We start from the raw sequence: 16,969 nt of genomic DNA, 5'->3' as shown, positions 1-16,969 counted from the left end.
ACATAAAGTGAATGCTATCATTTCAAAATGGAAAAAGAAAATATATTAAGTACTAGAAGTGAAAGCCTGAAAAGCGTTCCATGGTACAAAACTCTCCCCTACATCTGATTTTAGTGATACGAAATATGTAAAAATTTTATCTCTTGGAGCTGAGACATTATGAAGTTTGATAGCTGGCTGGCTGCAGTTGCTCATCATGACTCGGTCTTTCTTCTGCTAATGTGTGAGCTAGCTATAATTAAGTGAGTCTGTCACTTCACAAGGTTGCCTCGAATTTTATAGGTGTTATGAAATATATTGATTACAACAACAGCACATTTAATACTGTACGATGTTAGTTTTAGATCTTGGCGTTTAGATAACACAAACCTACCTTCTTAATTTTTTTCGGATCATTTATCAATAATAAGTGATTTCTAATACATGTGTTACTATTCAATCTGTATATTGAGCAAGCAGTAAAGGAAACAAAAGAAAAATTCGGAGTAGGAATTAAAATCCATGGAGAAGAAATAAAAACACCGAGGTTCGTCGATGACATTGTAATTCTGTCAGAGACAGCAAAGGACCTGGAAGAGCAGTTGAATGGAATGGACATTGTCTTGAAAGGAGGTTATAAGAGGAACATCAACAAAAGCAAAACGAGGATAATGGAATGTAGTCGAGTTAACTCGGGTGATGCTGAGGGAATTAGATTAGGAAAGGAGACACTTAAAGTAGTAAAGGAGTTTTGCTATTTAGGGAGCAAAATAACTGATGATGGTCGAAGTAGAGAGGATATAAAATGTAGACTGGCAACAGCAAGGAAAGCGTTTCTGAAGAAGAGAAATTTGTTAACATCGAGTATAGATTTAAGTGCCAGGAAGTCGTTTCTGAAAGTATTTGTATGGAGTGTAGTGACGCGTGGAAGTGAAATGCGGACGATAAATAGTTTAGACAACAAGAGAATAGAAGCTTTCGAAATAAGGTGCTACAGAAGAACGCTGAAGATTAGATGGGTAGATCACATAGCTAATAAGGAGGTATTGAATAGAATTGAGGAGAAGATAAATTTGTAGCACAACTTGACTAGAAGAAGGGATCGGTTGGTAGGACATGTTCTGAGGCATCAAAGGATCACCAATATAGTATTGCAGGTCAGCGTGAAGGGTAAAGATCGTAGAGGGAGACCAAGAGATGAAAACACTAAGCAGTTTCAGAAGGATGCAGGTTGCAGTAGGTACTGGAAGATGAAGAGGCTTGCACAGGATAGAGTAGCATGGAGACCTGCATGAAACCAGTCTCTGGACTAAAGACCACAACAACAACAATATATTTGTACTGCCTATTCTGAAATTTACTTTAATTTTTTTCCTATCACGTCATACATTTTTCAAAAAAGAAGTTATATTTTAAAGATCTGAGTGATTGAGGCACAAGTATTCTAATGAAATTTCAATCAATGTCTGTATTTTTATAATTACTGTTTCACATACTAGAAGTACGACAAACAGTGATATCAGCAACATTATGAGTACTCTGTTACATTTAACTTTCAAATTTTAATTTTTTTATTTTCTCACAGAATCTTCATCTTTACTATCCTCTCGTCACCATCCAATAATAGTCAGTCATTACACATTCATTGCATTTTGTGGAAGAACCCTTACGAAGTGCTTCGTCAAGGTCATTGTGGTCTGTGGTGGTGAAAGCAACATCTTTGTGCAGTGAGGGCCGATATTGAATGGATTTATTAATATAAAAATTTGATTTTTATTTTTTCACTTTATGTTAGTCAGTGCCTTCTGCCTGGCGGTAAGCTGCACCGTCTCAGTCACGTTGCCCAGAACCGGATAGAACCACCCTGAAACTCACGTGTTGAACCATCAGCAGCTAAACTCACGTGTTGCTGACGAGGTAGCGCTACCGAACTGCGCGTCTTACGACCTGACGGACCAATAGGGAGGCTTGGAGGTGGTCTCGTGGGGGTGGAACCGCGGCCGGCTGCCGGGAGCAGACACGGCGTTCGCTCTCTTCTGCTGGCAGCTTCCAAGCCGACCAGACGCCCTCTCACCTGCTCTCTTGGGCGGCTGCCCGTTCAGTCTCGGCGGCTTCTCCAGGCCTGCCTTTCTTTACTTCATTAAAACGTCACAGTTTACACTATGTTTTATTCTTCAGCTCAACGGGTGCCTACCGCTTTTCCCTCCTGGCCAATCCTGATGCATTAACAATTGGTGTCAGGAGTGGGATGTAACAATTATATCCTCCCTTCCTGGCACGTATAACTTTACATCTTTTTGTGGACTAGATGTGGCTCAGGCAAAATGTTTCTGATGGAAGATTTCGCCTTCCACTTGAGTATAATGTCGAAGACTTTCAGGAAGGCAGTCATAATGTGAGTGCAGGAAGTGGACTTTTACACTCATAACGGAACCCAACTTCTCGAAATACACGAAAAATACACGAACTTGACTTTGAAAATTTTATCGTAATTTGACTGTCTCCTAGAAAATTTTCAGTAACAGATCTTAAGGCATTCCGGGCATCTTTTCCTCTAACATTCGTTGTACTCTCAAATACGTGATGCTTCATCTGTTTTACGAACAAAAATGTGTTTCAGCTTTCAGTTTTACATCTTGATTGATGAAGGAATATTTCATAGTAAGGCACTTTAACGAGTATTCATAGTGTGGTAGAAAATTTACAAACTGCTTCTCCGAGCCCAATGTGGTATGAGGGAAGTAATAATTTTTAGTGTCTAAAATGGTTCATGCAAGGTGTTTTCAGTCTCAGTCAGAAGGTGTCTAACCGTAATACACTTCAATGCTCTCGCTTTGCCCAAATACTACACTCACACATAGAGGAGGACATTTTCGTATACATAGCTTGCTGCCCTAATAAAATTTCAAAACTAAAAACAAAACATAATTTACTCCAGTATCAAAAAACTGTGCGTGATAGAAAAAAACTAAGAGTTGTTTTGAAATAAGCATAAAAAGTTTGTGAATAACATATGCTTACTTTGAATCACCTAATGTTATTTAGACTGTTGTAATTTGTCACAACATTAAACAATAAAAATTCCGACGCCTCTGATCAGCCTATTTTATCAATTTATTGTGCGATATGCCACACTGGTCACACGAAACGCATTTGTATCTGTATGTGAACCTAATGACAGAGTGTACAGCCCATGAAGCCGCCTGCTGCGACAGCATGAGGAGGTGGGGAGACCAAGCTCTAGTTCAATTTGTGATGTACTGTTAGGCGTAAACAGTTGTGACAACGAGTGCTCTGATTCCAGGAAGATATCTCGAGGTATTGGACACCTCAAAGATGACTCTAATGTTACCATTTCGTCATTCCAAGATAACTGTCGGGAGGGGTGCACTCTACACAAGAGCAGTCTGGTACAATAGGCCGCTGTACCAATATGAATTTCCGAGAGTGTGACAATTTTCAAAATCTCTAAAGCGGAGTGACGTCTCTGTTCGGGCCTCAATAACAAACAACGACCAAAAAACACACTACGACTGTTGGCAACGCTATCAACAGTAAGCCCAGTATGGACCATCAGACCGATTGTGTGATTGGATTGAGGAGTTCCTAGATAACAGAACGCAGCATGTCATTCTCAATGGAGAGAAGTCTTCCGAAGTAAGAGTGATTTCACGTGTGCCGCAGGGGAATGTCGTAGGACCGTTGCTATTCAGAATATACATAAATGACCTTGTGGATAACATCGGAAGTTCACTGAGGCTTTTTACGGATGATGCTGTAGTATATGGAGAGGTTGTAACAATGGAAAATTGTACTGAAATGCAGGAGGATCTACAACGAATTGACGCATGGTGCAGGGAATGGCAATTTAATCTCAATGTATACCAATGTAATGTGCATCGAATACATAAAAAGAAAGATCGTTTATCATTTAGCTACAACATAGCAGGTCAGCAACAGGAAGCAGTTAATTCCATAAATTATCTGGAAGTAGGCATTAGGAGTGATTTAAAATGGAATGATCATATAAAGTTGATCGTCGGTAAAGCAGATGCCAGACTGAGATTCATTGGAAGAATCCTAAGTAAATGCAATCCGAAAACAAAGGAAGTAGGTTACAGTACACTTGTTCGCCCACCGGTGTGGGATCCGTACCAGATAGGGTTGATAGAAGAGATAGAGAAGATCCAACGGAGAGCAGCGCGCTTCGTTACATGATCATTTAGTAATCGCGAAAGCGTTACGGAGATAATAGATAAACTCCAGTGGAAAACACTGCACGAGAGACGCTCGGTAGCTCGGTAACGGCTTTTGTTGAAGTTTCGAGAACATACCTTCACCGAGGAGTCAAGCAGTATATTGCTCCCTCCTACGTATATCTCGCGAAGAGAACATGAGGATAAAATCCGAGCGATTAGAGCGCACACAGAGGCATGCGCACAATCCTTCTTTCCACGAACAATACGAGACTGGAATAGAAGGGAGAACCGATGGAGGCACTCAACCCTCCGCCACACACCGTCAGGTGGCTGGCGGAGTATGGATGTAGATATATAAGGTAACAGGCATCTAAATAAAAGCGAAAAGTAAAATGTTTAAGTGAAATGGGTTCACAAAAGCCGAAATCATGATTTAAATTTACGAAACATGCTCTGTAAACAGTTCTTTGGTATCTAATAAGAAGGGAATATGAAAAAACTGTACTATAATTGCACATATGAAAACATTATATAGCATATTGATTATATATATACAACCAAAAATATTACAGATCGGTGCGGACGCCTCATAAATAAAAGAACGTGAAAAGCGTATGTCAGAAAAACAAACAACCTCTTAGTTGGTTGCATAAACAGACCAAAATATTCAAGAAAAAAATGGTGATATAAAAGCAACGATAAAAAACATGAAAATAACGTCTTATTTTCACTCCCCTTTTCAGCCCGATTAGTATGGACAGCAGTTATTTATTTGACACATCGCACGCAAGTAGCGAAAGAACGCCGTCCCACATCACGGAGGCTGCAGTAGATCAGTTGTCGCTGCCCATGAAGGAGGAACGGGATGTGGGAAGACAGTTTTGTGGAAACGCTTGCCTGTCTCGACGACACCCCCGCCCACACTCACGGGGAACATACGAAGGACGGTGCGCCGAACCTCGACACGTTCCTGTCCTCCACGTGGTGCAGAAAAACTGCTAGCGGCTGCAGTCCACGTGCTCCAAGCTATATCCGGCGCTGAGAGCTCTCTCAATAAATAGCGCTGCACCAAAAAGACATAAGCCCATGGTAATTTAATGTGTATGGCTAGTGGCATTCCTAATTGATACGTCGGAAACGTTGAAAAAAATTCACCTTTCTTTGTGCTGCACCGCTAGTCATTGCTTGTTACCAGAACATGTGATCATTTAACATCTACACCACTCTCCATTAAAATTGCTGCTCCAAGAAGAAATGATAAACTGGTATTCATTGGACAAATATATTATACTAGAACTGACATGTGATTACATTTTCACGCCGTTTGGAAGCATAGATCCTGAGAAATCAGTACCCTGAACAACCACCTCTGGCCGTAATAACGGGCTTGATACGCCTGGGCATTGAGTCAAACAGAGCTTGGATGGCGTGTACAGCTACAGCTGCCCATACAGCTTCAACACGATACCACAGTTCATCAAGAGTAGTGACTGGTGTAATGTGACGAGCCAGTTGCTCGGCCACCATTGACCAGAAGTTTTCAATTGGTGAGAGATCTGGAGAATGTGCTGGCCAGGGCAGCAGTCGAACATTTCTGTATCCACAAAGGCCCGTACAGGACCTGCAACACGCGGCCGTGCATTGTCCTGCTAAAATGAAGGGTTTCGAAGGGATCGAATGATGGGTAGAGCCACGGGTCGTAACACATCTGAAATGTAACGTCCACTGTTCAAAGCGCCGTCAATGTGAACAAGAGGTGACCGAGACATGTATCCAATGGCACCCCTTACCAACACGCCGGGTGATACGCCAGTATGGCGATGACGAATACACGCTTCCAATGTGCGTTCAACGCGATGTCGCCAAACACGGATGCGACCATCATGATGCTGTAAACGGAACCTGAATGCATCCGAAAACATGACGTTTTGCCATTCGTGCACCAAGGTTCGTCGTTGAGTACACCATCGCAGACAGTCCTGTCTGTGATGCAGCGTCAAGGGTAACCGCAGCCATGGTCTCCGAGCTGATATTCCATGCTGCTGCAAACGTCGTCGAACTGTTCGTGCAGATGGTTGTTGTCTTGCAAACGTCCTCATCTTTTGTCTCAGGGATCGAGACGTGGCTGCACGATCCGTTACAGCCATGCGGATAAGATGCCTGCCATCTCGACTGCTAGTGATACGAGGTCGTTAGGGATCCAGCACGGCGTTCCGTATTACCATCCTGAACCCACCGATTCCATATTCTCATAACAGTGATTGGATCTCGACCAAAGCGAACAGCAATGTCTCGATACGATAAACCGCAATCGGGATAGGCTACAATCGGACATTTATCAAAGTCGAAAACGTGATGGTACGCATTTCTTCTCCTTACACCAGGCATCACAACAACGTTTCACCAGGCAACGCTGGTCAACTGCTGTTTGTGTATGCGAAATCGGTTGGAAACTTTCCTCATGTCAGCACGTTGTAGGTGTCGCCAGCCTTGTGTGAATGCTCTGAAAAGCTAATCATTTGCATATCACAGCATCTTCTTTCTGTCGGCTAAATTTCGCGTCTGTAGCACATCTTCGTGGTGTAGCAATTTTAATGGCCAGTAGTGTATTACATACGCTATCCACCTGCGAGATGGGTAACATCGTGGCGGATTTGCTGCCTGTATGTTAACATTCCTCTTGCAGCGTGGTGCTGTGGAGGAAGCTTGTATCATGTTCGCCACCAACATGCATGGACAATACGAGGATTTTATCAACTGTGTGAATTTTATCATCTGTGTGTATTTTACCAAAAGGACTGCTATTAAAACGTGTATTAGTGGGGAGTGCTTCTTATGCCTTGACTTCATGTAAAGTTCATTGCAATTTTATAACAAGTTCCATAACGTACGTGATATGCATATCCACTCTCCCTCATTTTCTTCATGTTTTCCCCTTAGGTCAGATGATGGCACCTTTAAGCCTGTTGAAGCCGGTCATCTTGAAAGAATACACTGCGATCGCGGCATACGAAGTGTGTTCACTTTCGATTTATCTGACGTCCAAGCCAGCATGATCATTGGCATTCGGGCCGTGGGTGGCAGAATTTATGAAACGGCTACGTTTATAAACACTTCGCATTCCACCGTGGTTGAAGAAGTATGCTGTGTATGACAAAATGGCACTACCCAAAACCAGTGCCGAGGCAACTGCGGTGTACCACAGGCCATAGATTACAGGTGTAAACGACGGCTGCAGAGATCTGTAAGGGCGAATAGACGTGCAACTGTTGAGCCAATGACCACCCAGAAGAGCCGAGGGGCTACCAACAGTGTCTCCTGAACGACCGTTCGGCCAACGTTGCTGTGTATAAGCCTCTGCAGAAGGTACCTAGTTCACGCACCCACCATCACTGCTGTTCATCGGCGACGAAGGCTGGAATTTGCACGTCAGTGCCGCGACTGGACGTCCACTGAGTGGTGACAGGTGGCGTTTCCAGGTGAATCACGTTCTTTTCAGACATTGTCTTACATCAAGTCAGTTCCAGTGGGATAATGAATTTTTATGAACAACTTGATGGAGTAGCAATTGGTAATCCATTAGGCCCTGCGATTGCCAATCTTTATATGGAGAAGTTTGAACAATCAGCCCTAGACAAAGCTAATAACAAACCATCTCGTTGGTATCGATATGTAGATGACACATTTGTGGTTTGGTCCCATAGCAGAAAGGCCTTGGACGATTTCTTTGATTATCTAAATAAAATTCACCCAAACATACAGTTTACCATGGAAATAGAAAAGGATAACAGAATATCTTTCTTGGATGTCTTAGTTATGAGACGGTCCGATAGAAGCTTGGAATATAAAGTTTTTCGGAAGGCAACACATACGGACAGATATTTACATAAAAATTCTAATCATCATCCTCAACAAAAAAGGGGTGTCATAAAAAGTCTTGTCGATCGAGCGGAACGGATATGTACACCTGAACATTTGGATGCTGAAGTGAAACATCTGAAGCAGGCTTTTGAAAAAAACGGCTACTCAAGGAAAGAGATAAATAGAATTTTGCGTCCAAGGAACAGAAACCCAAAAGATAAGAATGAACCACAACGACAGAAAAAAACAGTAGTACTCCCCTTTATTAAAAAAGTAACAGATCGGGTCGGTAAGATTTTACGAAAACATGACATAAAACCGATCTTTAAACCAACAAAGAAAATAAGTCAAATACTACGATCTGTGAAGGATAAACGCCCTCCCCTGTCGACATGTGGTGTGTATAAAATTCCATGTAACTGTGGTAAAGTTTACATTGGTACTACCAAAAGAAGCGTAAACACGCGACTGAAAGAGCATAAAAGTCTTTGTCGACTTGGAAAAATAGAAAAGTCAGCTGTAGCGGAACATGCTCTTCAACCAGGCAACCACCAAGTGAAGTTTTCGGATACCGAAGTTTTATCTACAACGTTAAATTACTATCCACGGCTATATAGAGAAGCTATCGAAATGTATAAACATCACGATAATTTTAATAGGAAATAGGAGGCTATGAAACTTAGCGATATATGGACAGTGGCTCTACAAAATTGCTAACAATTTTTATCTTGGACAAGGTGGTAATCGATAGTCAACCTTATCTTTGCTATGGATTATCAGTGGCTCTACAAAATTGCTAACAATTTTTATCTTTGACAAGGTGGTAATCGATAGTCAACCTTATCTTTGCTATGGATTATCACTGCTCATCACGTGTCACCTGAACCACGCCCCCCTTCCTCTGAGGAAGTCCAGCGCAGTTCTGGACGAAACGTAAGGAGCAGAAAAGTTCTTGGACCACGACCTAACATCCCGGAAAGTATATCATCACCCAAGTGTACTTTAACCTACTCCCTTTGTTTTCGGACTGTATTTCCTTAGGATTTTTCCAATGAATCTCAGTCTGGCATCTGCTTTACCGACGATTGATTTTGTGTGGTCATTCCATTTTAAATCGCCCCTAATTCCTACTCCCAGATAATTTATGGAATTAACTGCGTCCAATTGCTGACCTGCTATATTTTAGCTAAATGATGAAGGATCTTTCTTTCTATGTATTCGCAGCACATTACACTTGTCTACATTGAAATTCAATTGCCATTCCCTGCACCATGCGTCAATTCGTTGTAGATCCTCCTGCATTTCAGTACAATTTTCCATTGTTGCAACCTCTCCATATACTACAGCATCATCCGTAAAAAGCCTTAGTGAACTTCCGACGTTATCCACAAGGTCATTTATGTATATTGTGAATAGCAACTGTCCTACGACACTCTCCTGCAGCACACCTGAAATCACTCTTACTTCGCAAGACTTCTTTCAATTGAGAATGACATGCTTCGTTCTGTTATCTATGAACTCTTCAATCCAGTCACACAATTGGCCTGATAGTCCATATGCTCTTACTTTCTTCATTAAACGACTGTGGGGAACTGTATCAAACACCTTGCGGAAGTCATGAAACACCGCATCTACTTGGGGACTCGTGTCTATGGCCCTCTGAGTCTCGTGGACGAATAGCGCGAGCTGGGTTTCACACGATCGTCTTTTTCGAAACTCATGCTGATTCCTACAGAGTAGATTTCTAGTCTCCAGAAAAGCCATTATATGCGAACATAATACGCGTTCCAAAATTCTACAACTGATCGAAGTTAGAGATATAGGTCTATAGTTCTGCACATCTGTTCGACGTCCCTTCTTGAAAACGGGGATGACCTTTGCCCTTTTCCAATCTTTTGAAACGCTACGCTCTTCTAGATATATATGGTATACTGATGCAAGGAGGGGGACAAGTTCCTTAGCGTACTCTGTGTAAAATCGAACTGGTATCCCATCAGGTCCAGCGACCTTCCCTCTTTTGAGCGATTTTAATTGTTTTTCTATCCTTCTGTCATCTATTTCGATATCTACCATTTTGTCATCTGTGCGACAATCTAGCGAAGGAACTTACCTCGGTGATCTCGTCACCCTGGAAGGCACAATGGATCAACAGAAGTATGCGTATATTCTTGGCGACCCTGTTCCTCTGTCCGCCTGTCCAGCTCCACAAGTAGTTTGCTTTTCCTCGACACGATGGCATCTACCAGGTGAACAATGCAACGTGTCACACAGCTCGCAGTATACGTGCGTTGTGCGAAGAGCACGAGGATGAGTTTATCGTACTCCTCTGGCCACCAAACGGCACAGATTTAAACCCAATCGAGAATCTGTGTGACCACTTCGATCGCAGAGTTCGCGCCATGGATCCTCAGTCGGGAAACGTAGCGCAACTACACTTGGCATGGCTCTGCAAACCTGTCGATACCTGCCAAAATCTCACTGACTCTCTTCCTGCACATCTCGCAGCTGTTTTCGCTGCAAGAGGTTGTTATTCAGGCTTATGGCAGGCGGTCACATTAATGTCACTTGAAAATGTAATACGAAGCTAATGGACGTTACAATGAGTGTGGACTGAAGGTCCAGTTCTAAGCCACAAGAGATGTATACGAGAACAGGACAAAATTCTTGATGTTTTCGTGACCACTGTGCCTCTTACCTTTCACCTCAAGATCCTTGATTTACGTTTGTTCGATGATGTGGAAAATTCCATGTACTGATGACCAGATGACCCATCAGTACCACGATCATTGAACATAAACGGTATTGCAGGGTGGGACAGGTGGAGAAATCAGCTGTAAAGGAGCATGGGCTGTATGAGAACGACTACGTAACGAAATTCGACGAAACGCAGTTTGTCGCTGTGGAGAAGAGCTAAAACGGTCGTAAGTTCAGGCAGGCCACTAGAATTCATAAATATGACAACAGCTTTAACAAGAAAGGAGAAAGCCTCAAGGTAAACCGATCCTGGATTCCCGTGACGCAGCGAGCGACCGTTGTAGGCAACGAGAACGCAGGCAGAACCACAGTGGAAGTGTCCAGGGAAGGGACTTGAGACGTTACATACAGGATGATTCCACGACTGTCAGAGATGACGGAGAAGGATAAATATATGAATTTCATATAAGGTACCACGGTCCGGAAACGACCGAGCCGAAAGTTACACGTGGAAGTCGTCCCGATACTTCTGACAGAGGACCTCTACTGCAAACTTTTGTTTACCATATTTTAGGATGATGCAGTATGGCCCAAAACAAGAGAAAGTGTGCGATAATATGGCTTCTGAAATGCAAACCTTAAGAGCTATGATCACTTGTTCATCTTCACTTCTGTGAGACACATGTCTTCTACTGAATAAGTGCTCATTTCTGTGAAGTTATAGATTTTAAAGCCCTTGATTACTAGACATTATTCCTTCTCTTGGTCCGTACTACCTCCCCTCAAAATACGGAAAGCAAAGAGTTTGCAATAGAAGAGCTCCCAGAGATATAAGAACTATTTTCGCTGATAACTTTCGAGTCGCTCGTTTCCTCACCACCTCAAATTAATACATTTACGTTTCTCTCTCATCCCTTAAAGTTTGTACCATCATCACGGAATCACCCAGCATAATCTCCGGCCGCATGTTCGACTCCAGTCCACCACCGGCAACCGACGATGAATCTTTGACAAGACCAGCCCCTCTCGTTGCGACTTGTCACAAAAATCGCTCAGCGGTGACCACAGCCAGCAGGCATTACTTCAGAGTATAAACTATTGCCACCGTGGCAATTGATGCTTTTCGTAAATGCTCGATAGTCGAGGGCCTAGCACCGAAGGCCCTGAATTGAACGTTTAAGTTGGTCAACTCAGGCACTTCCGACCCTTTTTCCTGAGTAAATCAAATAAATATGCATGGCATTAACTCAAGACGAAAATACTCTCAGCAAAGGAGGAAAAATTCCATATTTTCTAAACACAGTGAGGATAGCTCTCTTTTCGGTTACCATTCTTCCGGTACTTGACAGAGTAAAATTGCTGCCTTTGCTCTGGTGAGATTGCACCAGAAGTACCTTATACGATGAAGCGTAAAAGAAACTGGTATAGGCATGCGTATTCAAATAGGCAGAAACGAGCCTACGTAAGATAACAAGTGTCTGTCGCAGTTGTTAGATCGGTTACTGATATTACAATGGCAGGTTATCAAGGTTTAAGTGAGTTTGAACATGGTCTTATAGTCGGCGCACGAGCGATGGGATACATCATCTCCGACGTAGCAATGACGCGGGGATTTTCCCGTACGACCATTTCACGAGTGTTCCGTGAATATCTGGAATTCGGTAAAACAAATCCCCGACAGCGCTGCGGCCGGCAAAAGATCCTGCAAGAACGGGACCAACGACGACTGAAGAGACTCGTTCAACGTGACAGAAGTGCATCCCTTCCGCAAATTGCTGCAGATTTCCTTCCTGGCCATCAACAACTGTCAGCGTGCGAACCATTCAACGAAACATCATCGATATGGGCTTACGGAGCCGAAGACACACTCGTGTACACTTGATGACTGGGCGACACAAAGCTTTACGACTCGCCAGGACCCGTAAACACTGACAATGGACTGTTGATGACTGGAAACATGTTTCCTGGTCGGACGAGTCTCGTTTCAAATTGTATCGAGCGGGTATGGATACTACTTCATGAATCCATGGCCCCTGGACTGTCCAAGCTGTGGCGGCTCTTTAATGGTGTGGGGCGTGTGCAGTTGGAGTGATATGGGAGCCCTGAAAGGTCTAGGTATGGCTCTGACAGGTGACACGTACGTAAGCACCCTGTCTGATCAACTGCATCCATTCATGTCCTTTGTGTATTCCGACAGACTTGGGCAATTCCAGCAAGACAATGCGACACCACACACGGCCAGAATTGCTACAAAGTGGCTCCAGGAACACTCTTCCATTGGGCACCAAACTCCCCAGGCATGAACATTACTGAGCATATCTGCGATGCCTTGCAACGGGCTGTTTAGAAGAGATATCCACCCCCTCGTACTCTTATTGATTTATGGACAGCCCTGCAGGATGGTGTCAGTTCCCTCCAGCAGTACTTCAGGCATTAGTCGAGTCCATGCCACGTCGTGTTGCGGCACTTCTGCGTGCTCGCGGGGGACCTACACGATATTAGGCAGATGTACCAGTTTCTTTTCTCTTCAGTGTAACTTTGGCCAAATTTCTTTAAAATGTCAATCTGTGCAAACTCCCTGTCAGGACCATGATGATCAAGCTTCAGATTTCTTTTTGCATTGGCAGGGTGTAGTTATGTCTACTCTTTATGTTCACTCACATTTGGCATGATTAGAGATACATATGAAATTAGGGGACAGCAGCGGAGATTTACCAACGACAGTGAGCGGAGTGCCGTACTTAGACCCGTATAAAACAGATACAAGCACACGGGACGAAAAATTTAGTCGTTCCCGGTCGATGTCATGGTAATATCGAATTTAGCATTCTTAAGGGCCCCAATAAGGTCAAGAAGAAAGTTCTCAACTTGCTTCAGATACCCCTTATTCACCTACATCCACACACTGTTCGTTAGAACCAGTAGAGCTATAAAATTTCACGACTGTTGAATGTCACAGTTCACCCGATGATTCGAATGGCCTTCATCTACATTCTTCAGTTCACAATCAAGTACATGGAAGAGCGTTCGTTGTACCACCTTCAAGCTATTTCATTACCGCTCCATTCTCGAACAGCACGCGGCGAAAACGAACACATACTTCTTTCCGCGCGAGCTCTGATTACTCTTATTTTATTATGATGGTCATTTCTCCCTATTTAGGTAAGCACCAAAAGATATTTCGGCATTCGGAGCAGAAAGTTGCTGACTGAAATCTCAATTTCAATCACATTCCTGCCGCAACAAGAAACGCCTTTGTTTTAATCAAATGATTCAAATGGCTCTGAGCACTTTGGGACTTAACTTCTGTCGTCATCAGTCCCCTAGAACTTAGAACTACTTAAACCTAACTAACGTAAGGACATCACACATATCCATGCCCGAGGCAGGATTCGAACCTGCGGCCGTAGTAGTCGCGCGGTTCCAGACTGTAGCGCCTAGAACCGCTCGGCCACTCCGGCCGGCTTTGTTTTAATCGTGCCACCTCATTTCGAGTATCATATCCGCGGCACTATCTCCTCTATTTCGCAATAATACAAAACGAGCTGTCCTCCTTTGAACTTTCTCGATTTCCTCCGTCAGTCCTATATGAAGCGGATCCCATAATGCGCAGCAATACTCTAGATGAGGCCAGTCGTATTAGTAGATGAGTTGCATTTTCTAAATGTTCTGCCTATAAATCTCAGTCTTTGGTTCGCTTCGTCCCACAAAATTATGTATGTGATCATCCAAATTTAATTTATTCGTAGTTCCAGTCCATAAGTATTTAGTTTCATTCACAGTCTTTAGATTTGTGTGCTTTATCGTGTCACCCAAATTTAGTGGCTTCCTTTCAGTACCCATGTGGATGACTTCACACTTTTGATTGCTTAGAGTCAATTGTCAGTTTTCGCACCATACAGACATCTTCTCCAAATCATTTTGCAATTGGATTGATCATCTGACAACTGTACAAGAAGGTACATGGCTGCACCATCTAAGAGAGCTACTCAGATTTTTCCTAAATCGTTTATGTAAATCAGGAACAGCAGTGGCCGTATAATGCTTCCTTCGGGAACGCCAGATATTATTTCTGTTTCATTCAGTGGCTTTGACAATTACTACGATCTGCGACTTTCTTACAGGATACCACAAATCAAGTCACACGACAGCGACGATACACCATAGGCACGCAATTTGATTAGAAATCCCCTTCAAGAAACGGTATTACAAGCGTTTTGGAAATCAATTGACATCCCTTGTCCATAGCACTCTTTACGCCATGAGAATGAAGAGCTGGTAGTGTCTGACGAGAACGGTGTTGGTTATCTGTCAATAAATAGTTAATTCATGATGTTCGAACACAGTATATATTCCGAAATCCCACTGCAAATCGATGTTACTGATATGAGTCTTTAATTCAGCGGATTACTCCTATTTCCTTTGAAACTTCCCCTTATGAACAATTATACAGGACTGTGCTTAACCTGACACACAATATTTTTTAGCGCAACGCAATCTGACTTTCAACACACAATATTTTGTTAGCGCAACGCAATCTGACTTTCAAAATTCTCTACAAGAGAATGGCCCTGACTAACATTAAACTATACGTCTCACAAATCACTTATCTCACCAAAAATCTTCGCTGCTCAAGCTACTGCAATACAGCGAGCGCCACTACTGCCAGCTAAATAAAAGATTCAAACTATGGAAGGCACTAACTACTGATAGGGATAGTTAGCAAATGAAAGATATTAATAGAGAACAAACAATGTATTTACCTTGATATCATCATATATATATCAGTTCATGACAAATTACAAAACTCCGCCATCTCTCTCCCCACATCCATCACTGCTGGCGGCTCACCTCCAACTGCCCAACGCTACGCGCTGTTCACAGCCAGCTGCCTAACACTACAATGGCGAGTATTACAACAATGCAAAGCAGCCACAGACTGCACACCGCACAGCCAGTGATTTTCTATACAGAGGTGGCGTTACCAATAAAAAAACCTAAACAGCCTACTTACATAGCCCCCATGCTCCCCACAAAAAAATTTTACAAATTGGTTTGGGCAGTGCCCAATACAGATTTGAAAAAATTTTTTATAATTACAATAACAAAGAAATCAAATGCACACACTTATTGATACAATGTTGGTCAAAAGCTAAAATTTTCTCACAGTCCATAAAGACAGTCCTAATCGTTCATCACAGTAAAATATCAGTCTTTTTCTCAAAGTCTGAGCAGTAAAAGAAAATGCACACGGAAGTAGTGGATTTCCATGCAGTATTGAAGAAGTATTGTTGTCCTTCCAACGAAAAGACAGTGCTGACTCTACATGCAGACAGGTAATGGGCCACAACAGAGTAAACGCACAGTGGAGACAGTCGAAATTTTGAAGAGTATCGTTTGGTAGGTCATCACAGAGCAGACCCACTGCAGTCCTGGTAGAGATTACGGTATTGGTGGGCCACCAGAGGCGCAGACCCACTGCAGTTCTTGTAGAAATAATGGTACTGGTGAGTCAGCAAAGACGCAGACCCACTGTAGTCCTTGTAGAGATTACGGTACTGGTGGGACACCAGAGGTGCAGACCCACTGCAGTCCTTGTAGAGATGGCCAGCAGCCATCTGTTGTGACTGTTCAGGTGCACAATCAACATTGAAGAGTCTTGCGGATAATATAGCAAGTCCATAACCACCACTTGTGCACTCACAAAGTTTTTGGAATTGTCCTTAGAACCAGCAATGCTGTTATCCAGTCCCTTGCTGAATTATTAACACACATGCAAACACTAACAGTCCCTACTCCTCACATATTGTCCATATACTATGACCAACAGAAACGTGTGCAGTGAAATGGAACTTACAAGTTACTTAATTTGATGAACTGCTGTCAATTACAATTTTATAACATGAGAGTACAATTACAAAGGTACAAAATACATCATTAAAGAACATAACAATACAGATAACATTTGTAGTAAAACAGGCTTTACAAAAGAATAGAAATAGACATATACGTCGGTGTTACAGGAATTATGACATGAGTACATACATAAAAGATCAGAATAGCTTTTGAAACATCAACTTTACACATGAGCATTAAAACAGAGCAGAATTACTAAAGTCTAACATCTTTACAAAGAAAATAACATATTATTAATGCAAATTATATTTGAGGATCACAGTATTCCTCATCATAGTTCATGTAGCTGAGTATTAGAAGAGAAAAAAGTTCTATGAAAC

Source organism: Schistocerca nitens, chromosome 7 (genome assembly GCF_023898315.1).
Source record: "Schistocerca nitens isolate TAMUIC-IGC-003100 chromosome 7, iqSchNite1.1, whole genome shotgun sequence".
Taxonomy (NCBI): domain Eukaryota; kingdom Metazoa; phylum Arthropoda; class Insecta; order Orthoptera; family Acrididae; genus Schistocerca; species Schistocerca nitens.
This window is presented reverse-complemented; position numbering follows the sequence as displayed.